The sequence below is a fragment of the Sus scrofa genome, unplaced genomic scaffold (genome assembly GCF_000003025.6).
Source record: "Sus scrofa isolate TJ Tabasco breed Duroc unplaced genomic scaffold, Sscrofa11.1 Contig1249, whole genome shotgun sequence".
NCBI classification, from domain to species: domain Eukaryota; kingdom Metazoa; phylum Chordata; class Mammalia; order Artiodactyla; family Suidae; genus Sus; species Sus scrofa.
In genome coordinates, this window is record NW_018084846.1 from 33,688 (window position 1) to 44,845 (window position 11,158).

The 11,158-nt window shown below is 34.8% G+C and overlaps 2 pseudogenes; both read left to right on the forward strand.

Annotated features, from left to right (window-relative positions):
- Positions 1 to 1,262: 1,262 nt before the first annotated feature.
- LOC110258107 lies at positions 1,263 to 2,185 on the forward strand (annotated as a pseudogene).
- A 3,650-nt stretch (positions 2,186 to 5,835) lies between these two features.
- On the forward strand, positions 5,836 to 6,770 carry LOC110258104 (annotated as a pseudogene).
- Positions 6,771 to 11,158: the final 4,388 nt, after the last annotated feature.

Consider the following 11,158-nt stretch of genomic DNA (forward strand, 5'->3'; position numbering starts at 1 on the left):
AACCTACTGAGTGAGGACAGGGATCGAACCCACATCCTCTTGGATCCTAGTCAGATTCATTAACCACTGATCCACGACAGGAACTCCCTTAGTGATTTATTTTTTAACTAACAGCTCTCAGAAATTTCACTTGATAGGGAGAAGTTTCTGCCTTGGCCCTTTTGGAATGTGCAGGCTAAACCAAGGATTGCATGTTATAATGATTATACCCTACATTTAATCTGTTTGAATATTTTGAATGATACCTACACCTCCAATTGAAAATCATGCTTACAGAGTTCCAGATTTTTACAAGGGAGAAATAGAATGTGAAAAGAAGGGAATCAAGGTGGATTAAGCCAAAGGAGTTCATTATCTTCAGTCAGAGCAGTTCTACTTGGTTTTCTTGATTTCCCATACAAACTTTATGAAATGTAGCAAGTGGAACTTATCAATAAAATATATTTATCAATTATTTTTATTTTTATTTCTGTATATAAGTATTTTTTCTATTGCACAGCATGGTGAACCAGTTACACATACATGTATACATTCTTTTTTCTCACATTACATGTTCTATCATATGTTACACTCTTTATAGTCTATTGAACAATTTTAAAACTCCACAAGAATTCTCAGACAAAATGGACATGTACTAAAGAAAACTCTAATGCCATTGCAGAGATGAAATAAGGTATAATATTTCTTTCTCTCTCTCTCTCTCTCTCTTTTTTTTTTTTTTTTCTCTTTTCTAAGGCTGCACCCTTGGCATATGGAGGTTCCCAGGCTAGGGGTTGAATCAGAGCTGTAGCCACTGGCCTACACCACAGCCACAGCAACACAGGATCTGAACTGCATCTGTGATCTACACCACAGCTCACAGCAATACCAGATGGTTAACCCACTGAGCAAAACCAGAGATTGCGCCCACAACCTCATGGTTCCTAGTCAGGTTCGTTAACCACTGTGACACAATGGGAACTCCAGGGTCTAATATTTCTATATTAATATCTAGATGGTGTTTCATATTCCATGTTTAGGTTCCAAATACTGCTGACTATATAGTTTAATCTGGAGTAACTGTGCATTTGGTTTCATTTGGCTCCCTCTATTTGAGAAGATTCTGTTGTTCATTTTAGTTTCAAAATCAGATATGGAAAATATTTTCCCCATTTTGAAAAGAAAAATAATTCTACTTACAATATTATACTTTATTTAGATGACATTACATGAAAGCTAATAGCACTTTCTCTGTTTCTTGCCAGACAAGCTAACTGGACTAAATGGGCCAATAGAATCTATCATCACTGATTGAATTCATTCTGATGGGAGTTACAAAGAAGGCTGGGCTTCAGGCCCCACTTTTTGGGATCTTCCTCATCCTCTACACAATCACAGTGGTGGTAAATCTGGGCATGATCATCTTGACCCAAATGGATTCCCACCTACACACCCCTATATACTTTTTTTATCAAACACCTGGCTTTCATTGATCTTGGTAATTCTACAGTCATTTGTCCGAAGATGCTTATAAATTTTGCTGTGGATCAAAATACCATTTCCTACTATGCATGTGCCACACAGTTGGATTTTTCCTTATGTTCATCATCAGTGCATTTTTTAGCTTGTCGGCCATGGCTTATGACCATTATTTGGTCATCTGTAACCCCCTGTTCTACAATGTTATCATGTCCCAGAGACTTTTCCATTTGCTGGTAGGCATTCCATACATCTACAGTGCCTTTCAGGCACTAATGTTCACTATTAACATTTTTACATTGACATTTTGTGTCGCTAATGTCATTAGTCATTTCTGTTGTGATGATGTTCCCTTGGTACTTATGCTCTGCTCAAATGCACAAGAAATAGAATTGTCGACCATATTATTTTCAGCATTTAATTTGATCTCTTCCCTCTTGGTCATCCTAGTGTCCTGTCTACTGATCCTGATAGTCATATTTCAAGTGCATTCTACACAGGGCAGGAAAAAGTCTTTCTCTAAGTGTGGTTCTCATCTGTCAGTGGTGGTTGTGGTCTATGGGTCTCTACCATTTATGTACACTCCTTTGATACTGATAAAATGGCCTCTGTATTTTACACTTTAGTAATCCCCATGCTTAACCTCTTAATCTATAGCTTAAGGAACAAAGAAGTAAAAAATGCCTCCCACGGGGTCTTTAAGAGTCAATGCAAACTTTGTATGTAATATCCAATATGAAATATTATTTTAATAATCTATGAAAAAGCCAAATGTCACTTGATAATATTTCTAATAAATACAATTGCATTCTTTTCAGCTCCAGAGCAAAGTCTAATTAAAATGCATGGATAAATAGTTTCCCTTGTATTCAGCCAAATTAATCCTCATATTTTAGGTCTCGTTTTAATGGCACTCCCTCCCCAACATGCCTTATTGTTGATTCAATATTTCTTTTATTGATTCCACAGAAACCCACATTTCTCCTGATGGAAACACTTATTAAACTCTTGGTCAGGGAACCACGTGTTAGTTGTCAGGTAGATACTTAAAATCTATTTATGTTCAATATACTGAGTAATTAATAAAAACATATTTTGAGATAAATAAAAGATTAAAAATAACCAAATGGGACTTCTGGAGATGAAAATGCAATATTTGAAAGGAACATATATTTATTGAATGTGAAAAATAGCATATAATGTGCTGAAAAAGAAATGATAGGTACACTTACACACATCACAATAAAGGCTATCAAAAATGAGGTCAAAGGAAAACTGAAATACTGAATGAATGTAATGAAAATAGTCTCAGTGATCCCTAGAACAGCAGAAAGCTTCATAGAGTACATTCAAATGTAGTGCAAGTGGAAAGAAGAAATTATATGAGGCAGAAAATCTTGCAGAAGAAATCTTGGCCAGAGTTTTTTCCAAACCATGAAAAATAAAACAACAACAACTATAACCCCAAGATATAAAATTCTAACATAATTCTAAGCAGGATAAACAGAAAGGAAATTACACCAAAGTATGACATATAAGGTTTCTGAAAATCAAAGATACAGAAAAACATTTTTAAAAGATAGGGATGAAAGATAACTTATGAACTGATGAAGAAAATATTTACTACAGATCATTGGAAAAAACAATGTCATAAAACATTGTCATATCGAATTTTAGTTATACATCCATCAAAATTATACTTGGTTAATGAATGATACCTTGTCATAATAATATATAATGCTTTTCAACAGTCACTTTTCATTTACTCATGAATTGCATATGTATGTTTAAAATATACTTAGCCTGTACATTATATTGTGTACTTGAGATGCTGACAAAGGCATATTTATTTTTTCCAATGTTTAGTGCCATCAGGTAATTTATTTATTCAGTTAGACCCAGGCATGACATACTTTTGACTTTTCCTAATGTGCATTTGAAGAATAATTAACAAATACCCAAGGAACTCTCCCTTGGTAATTGTGTGCCCTTTTTTAAATTCTTGAATAATATCAAATATTTAACAAAATGAGTCTCAAAGGGGTTTGAAAAACCCAAAATATTCTGTGACAGACAATGAAGATGAAAACAATAGGAAGTAAAAGCAGATTTTCCAATTAGGTAGGTAGCAAACATTGGTCATTGAAAACTTCTCAGGACATACAGCTTAAACTCAAACATCACCAAAGATCTTGAAAGCATTATGCTGTGCAAAACTGCTTCTTTTGTTTAAACATATTTATCTATCAGGAATAGGATCAACATGTACTACAGACAAGTAGAGTCTCTGATAACCCTATGTTGTGCATTTAGACAAATTGGCATTTTTTTTTCAAATGAACATAATACTTAAAGTATCTATTTTAACAAGGATCTTTATCCCTATTTACCTAGTATTTCTCCTGTCCCACTTTATATTTCCTATGTTCTCAGGTGGACCTTACTAGAACAGAAGAATGCTATTATGTTTTTGTAGATATATTCTGAATACAGAATTACTTTGAATCCTGACTCTACCACTTATTATCTAGATAACTTGGTTAAGTCAATTCACTCCTTGTGCACCTTGTTTCCTTGACTCTCAGGTAGACTATGGTAATACAAACTACACCTGAACAACAAGGGTTTGCACTGCATGGGTCCTCTTAGACACAGATTATTTTCAATACATGCATTGCTATGTTTACCAGTGTTTGAATCTGCAGATTCAGAATCCCCTGAGGACAAGGAAGGTAGACGATGAGGCACGAGTATCTGCAGATTTTGGGATCTAAGGCAGGTCCTAGAACCAATACCCTGTGAACACAGAGGTGACCATACTATCTACTTCCTAAAGTTATTGTGTGGATGAAGTAAATTAATATATGTAAAGTGCTCATAAAAATGCCTGGCACATAATGCATTCTCTGTCAGTGCTTGATATTCATTTGTGTTTTGTTTTCTACTGGGTCTCTTTACATGAATCTCCATATATCATCAGAATTCATAAATAGTCAGAATGGCCAAGTTCCTTTTATTCAAAAGAAGGATGTATGATTGGAAGTTCAGTATAGGTAATTTGTCAGAAACAACTGATGTGACAAAGGAGAACTAAGATATTAATAGCAAAATTCTAAAATTAAAATAGCATTGGATTTTGAATTGAGTAAAAATCTGACTTTATACTAAGTGGAAGTACTGAAATTTATATTCAATGGTCAGAGGTTTTACAATCACCATGTAATCCATCACTCCACCAACAGTTTAGAATGTCTGTCTATGTCTTACAACTTTAAACAGGCATGATGATTGTTGATAATGTTAAGTTGCATGGTTTGGGTGTTGATTTTTATTTTATAAATTACTTGAAAATTTAAAAAAGCAGAAATATAGTATATAGGTCATTTGATATATTTAAGTAGCTGTATCAAAACAGTCACTTCAAAATATCTTGCCCCTTTAAAGTGTACTTTACAAATGTTTCAGTGAATGTGTGCTTTGTGAGTCTATCAACTCCACTGGGCCTTAATATTTTTGGTGAGCACCTAGGGACATTTCCCTTGGCCAGAGCTAGTGTGTGGTTCATCAACCCTTGTGATTCTTATTATGATTTCAGGATGCACCCTGGTGAGAGTCATCAGGGAACCTTGAAAAACAAGGCTTATTACTCATACCCTGGAGGGTACATGGCACACTCAGAGCCACACAAAGAGGTTGAGGAGAGAGCAAGGGAGGGAGAAAAGCCATGGGTTCTGCTTTCATTGTGGTCAACAGTGGTGTGCATAGATTCAGTTTGTATTGGTGAATTAAAAGCATAAGAGCAGAAATTAATGTGCAAGAAGGGAAAAGCAGGTTCAAGCAAGAAGTCAGTTACCTGTATTATCTAGGTCTTTCTAAAAGGGAAACTTTATGGTTGGAGCAGCCTGGCTCTTGAACTAATTTTGTGGCTGAAAATGTACTTACTTGAGGTGAATGTCTTGAAATGGACTGTCCAGTAAGCAAAAGCTGATGTCAAGAACAGCCTTACAATCAGAAAAGCTAATCATTAGGCACTTTCACTGCCATGTGAATGTAGGTATGTGTGATTTTGACCTTATGGGAAGAGGAATCTCCATTTATATTTGAGACAAAGAAAACAATTCTATATCTCATATATCATGTATTTAATTCCCTTAGGAGATGGCATTTCTTGGAATTCTGGACCAATATTTTCTCTGAGGCAACACAGATTCGGTCCCCAGCCTGGTACAATGATTTAAGGATCCAATTTTGGGGCAGCTAGGGTGAAGATCTCAACTGCTGCTGGGATTCAATCAATATACCTCCAGGAGTGTCCATTAAAAAAGAGGAGAGCATCTCAAATATAAATAGTACTGATATTATACACAGGTTACCAAGATGAACCATATGGAGAAACACAATCATACTGTAGCACCAAAGGTGACTACATTTATTCTCATGGGGATCACCAAAAACCCCAGGCTGCTGGTGCCTCTCTTTGGAATCATCCTGGTCATATTCTGTATCACAGTGCTGGGAAATCTGGGCATGGTTTCCAGACTCATTTGAACTCCAAAGTACCATGTGCTTTTTGCTTAGACATTTGTCAATTACTGATCTGGTTACTCCATTCTCATTGGCCTAAAAATGATGGTCAACTTTGTCCTTCACCAAAATACAATTTCCTATCATTGGTGTGCCACCCAACTAGCAGTCTTTGAGATTTTCATCATCACTGAGATGTTTATGCTATCAGCAATGGCCTAACATCATTATGTAGCCATCTGCAAACCTCTACATAGTCACCATGGCAGGGAAAGTATGTTGGGGCCTAGTACTCACTCCCTAGCTCTCTAGCACTTTTGTGTTATGGATTCTCACCATTAAGTTATTTAAGTTGTCCTTCTGTGACTCTAACCCCTAACATCACCAGTTATTTTTACCATGACTGTCCCCCTGGGATATCCATGCTCTATTCTGACACACATGAATTAGATTTGATCTTTTTGATATTTTCAAGGTGTAATTTGCTCTCTTCACCCTTGTTTGTTCTTGTATAACACACATTTATTCTCATGGCCATTCTCAGAATGAACTCAACTGAGGGAAGTTACAAAGCCTTCTACCTGCAGTTCACACCTGACAGTAGAGATTGTGTTCTATATAGGACATTATTGTTTATTTACCTGCAACACAAATCCAGCTATACATCTTCTATGGATAAAATGGCCTCTGTGTTTTACACCCTGGTGATCCCTATGCTGAATCCATTGATCTATTGCCTAAGAAACAGAGAAGTTAAAGATGCTCTGAGGAGAACTTTAACTAATTGATGCAAAATCCCCAATTAATATCTTAATATTCAGTTAAAAGTGGGTCCCAAAGTTGTTGTTTAATATTCTGTCAGTCTAATTATGCCATCAGAAAGTAGAAATTGTTGACCATGTTGCTTTCTTCTTGTACATGATGAAACGCTTCCTCTTGGACTGAATAAATATTATAGCCAGATAATTTAAATCTCAAGTAATTTTCAAGACCATACAGGAACCTATATATTTAGAAAGAAGGAAAACCATACCAAATTTTTTGGTCAAGCTTACACTTGTGGATGTTAAAAAAAATCTTAAGTAGTCAAAATGGAGTACAATTAACTAGAAAATTAGCAATGTATATGTCATAGCAGTGGTTGTGTATTAAAGATAAATAAAAGTGAACCATGAAGAATGTGTGGGTTAGAAAAGCCTTAAATAGTAAGAAAATCTGTTATTATAACACAGCATGAAAAATCTGCTTCAAGAATCTAAGCTAGGAGTTCCCGTCTTGGTGCAGTAGTTAACAAATCCGACTAGGAACCATGAGGTTGCGGGTTTGGTCCCTGCCCTTGCTCAGTGGGCTAATGATCTGGAGTTGCCGTGAGCTGTGGTGTAGGTTGCAGACACGGCTCGGATACCACATTGCTGTGGCTCTGGCGTAGGCCGGTGGCTACAGCTCCAATTCGACCCCTAGCCTGGGAAGCTCCTTATGCCATGGGAGCAGCCCGAGAAATAGCTTTTAAGACAAAAAAAAAAAAAAAAAAAAAAAAAAAAAAAAAAAAAAGAAAAAAAAAAGAATCTAAGCTAAATAGGAAATAAAGCATGCCACCTCAGAAGGAAATTTTTAGTCAGATTGTATTATGATTCTCCTTCTCTCCTTTTCACAGCTAGAGTGGACATTTGGAAGATTTTTTTCTTAATTAAGAACCATGAGAAAAATATTGGCTAATTCTATCCTTTGAGAGACTCTCATATTACAGCTAACTTTGTTTTTTGATAGCTTCTGGATAAACAAGTTGATTTAGGATTGGCAAGCTCAAGATAAAGGAGTTATCTGGTCACTTCCTAAATGACATCAATATTTTGAAAAGCTGTGTCAATGATAACAAAGTTTAGAGATAACTGATACCCTTTAGAGTTAATTGAACTTTCATCATGTCTCCTTTGACTCCCTCATGAGCTTGTACAAACAGAGCTGATATTTTGCTAACACAAGGTTTCATTCTCCTTTTCTACTCACTCAGCCAATGCATAGATTCCTTACATCTTCATGTTCTCCTATTTGTTTAAAGAGGCATTTTTTAGATTTTTAAAAATGTATACACTACCTCAGTAATGCTTGTTTCAATCTACCCTGGAATTCAAAGTGAAAATTGTGAGGAATTATATCAAAATATGAATCAGGATCTCTTTATCTAAGATTCATACATTTCATTTACTTTTTCCTTTTTTTTTTTTTGTCTTTTGTCTTTTTAGGGCTGCACCCATGGCACATGGATGTGGGGTCTAATTGCAACTAATCTAAGGTGGGATCCTTGATCCACTGAGCAAGGCCAGGGATTGAAACTGCAACCTCATGGGTTATAAATTTGTTTCCACTGAGGCACAACAGGAACTCTCAACTTTGTCCATTTTTAATGCACTGAGGTTTACTTTACTAAGGAAGTTCATTTTAAGTGTTCTCATCACAAAAGAAAAAATATCTATGTGAGGGGATGGCTTAGCTAATCACTTCAAATTAGCTATATTTAGCTAATCTATACATATGCAGATATTTTATATACAGCTATATATATATTTATTTGTATATAAATAGGTATATAAAATATATTATTTATATAATTAAAATATATGTTTAGCCATATATATATTATATTATGTATATTATATGCATATTTCACTATATATATAAATATATAGCTAAATCTTAAAATATCATGTGGTATCCTAGAAACTTATTCAAGATTTATGTATTCATTATGAATTCTATAAAGCTACAAACTTTTAATTTTTAAATAAAAATGAAATAAAGTAAAACATAAATTAAACCAAGTAAATGAAATATAAAACTGCATTGTCCAAGAAAATCAATTCTGCTTACCATGTTAGCTTTGGATCCTGTCCATAAGCATATATATTATGAATAAATTTCACTTTTGAGACTAACAATTTGTATTATATTGCAGACTTTTTTGATCACGTATGATTTTCCCCCAAATTCTTTCATTGCTATTAATTTGCACAACCCCCAAGTAAAGTTAAATATTATTCATATGTGCAGTATCACCCATACAGAAATAACTTTAAAAAAATCATACCAAAAAGCCTAAACTTACCTTTGTAACTTGAGAATTCATCATGAGCACCTTTCTTGGGTAATGAAGTTTTTTTTTTAATTTTTAATATCAGCACCCAACTGTGGAATACAGATTAATCATTTTGTATTTGGTCATTCTTCAACTGATGGACACTTGGTTGTTTGCATGTTTTTATTTCTTTTACTATTTTAAAAATGCTCTAAATAGTCTTGTGCTTATAAAACAATATACTATTGATTTTTATTTCTGAAATAAATGCACAAGTTTTCCTCTACAATCTAACTATGTGCTAATAGGTAAATGATTTACATGTTTACATAAAACTTTAAAATAAAAATAAAACACTAACAAAAAGTATTTTGATTTTTTTTCCAAGTACTATTTTTTTCCAAGAAAGGATACTGACATATCCGTTTCATTGAATGATGACAAAATTGCAAAACATCAATAATAGATGAGTAACATCAGCTATTTGACATCATGGATACAATGTGAATTGTCCTAAAGCATTACCTTATTTTTTAATAGAAAGCTTATAATATTCCTGACTTCACTGTCCCCAGTCATTGTCTTAATACCCACAAAACACATATTTGCATTATACTTATAATAATGAAGAGTTTAGAAATAATGCTTCCAACCTATTTGAAAATATTTTAGTTCTTGTACACTGAAACTTCTTTCTGAAGTACAACTTTTAATTTTACTTAGATTATTTGTGTTCACTCCATACCTAATTAATGGCTTGATGCACTAAGAGCTTTGAATTAGGAAATTGGAAAGTATTTGTATTGACTTTTATTTTTTTTTTTTTTTTTTTTTATTTTTTTTATTAAATTTTATTTTCCCACTGTACAGCAAGGGGGTCAGGTTATCCTTACATGTATACATTACAATTACAGTTTTTCCCCCACCATTTCTTCTGTTGCAACATGAGTATCTAGACATAGTTCTCAATGCTATTCAGCGGGATCTCCTTGTAAATCTATTCTACGTTGTGACTGATAAGCCCAAGCTCCCGATCCCTCCCACTCCCTCCCCCTCCCATCAGGCAACCACAAGTCTCTTCTCCAAGTCCATGATTGATTTTCTTTTCTGAGGAGATGTTCATTTGTGCTGGATATTAGATTCCAGTTATAAGTGATGTCATATGGTATTTGTCTTTGTCTTTCTGGCTCATTTCACTCAGGATGAGATTCTCTAGTTCCATCCATGTTGCTGCAAATGGCATGATGTCATCCTTTTTTATGGCTGAGTAGTATTCCATCGTGTATATATACCACATCTTCCGAATCCAATCCTCTGTCGATGGACATTTGGATTGTTTCCATGTCCTGGCTATTGTGAATAGTGCTGCAATGAACATGCGGGTGCATGTGTCTCTTTTAAGTAGAGCTTTGTCCGGATAGATGCCCAAGAGTGGGATTGCAGGGTCATATGGAAGTTCTATGTATAGATTTCTAAGGTATCTCCAAACTGTTCTCCATAGTGGCTGTACCAGTTTACATTCCCACCAGCAGTGCAGGAGGGTTCCCTTTTCTCCACAGCCCCTCCAGCACTTGTTATTTGTGGATTTATTAATGATGGCCATTCTGACTGGTGTGAGGTGGTATCTCATGGTAGTTTTGATTTGCATTTCTCTTATAATCAGCGATGTTGAGCATTTTTTCATGTGTTTGTTGGCCATCTGTATATCTTCCTTGGAGAAATGTCTATTCAGGTCTTTTGCCCATTTTTCCATTGATTGATTGGTTTTTTTGCTGTTGAGTTGTATAAGTTGCTTGTATATTCTAGAGATTAAGCCCTTGTCAGTTGCATCATTTGAAACTATTTTCTCCCATTCTGTAAGTTGTCTTTTTGTTTTCTTTTGGGTTTCCTTTGCTGTGCAAAAGCTTTTCAGTTTGATGAGGTCCCATGGGTTTATTTTTGCTCTAGTTTCTATTGCTTTGGGAGACTGACCTGAGAAAATATTCATGATGTTGATGTCAGAGAGTGTTTTGCCTATGTTTTCTTCTAGGAGTTTGATGGTGTCCTGTCGTATATTTAAGTCTTTCAGCCATTTGGAGTTTATTTTTGTGCATGGTGTGAGGG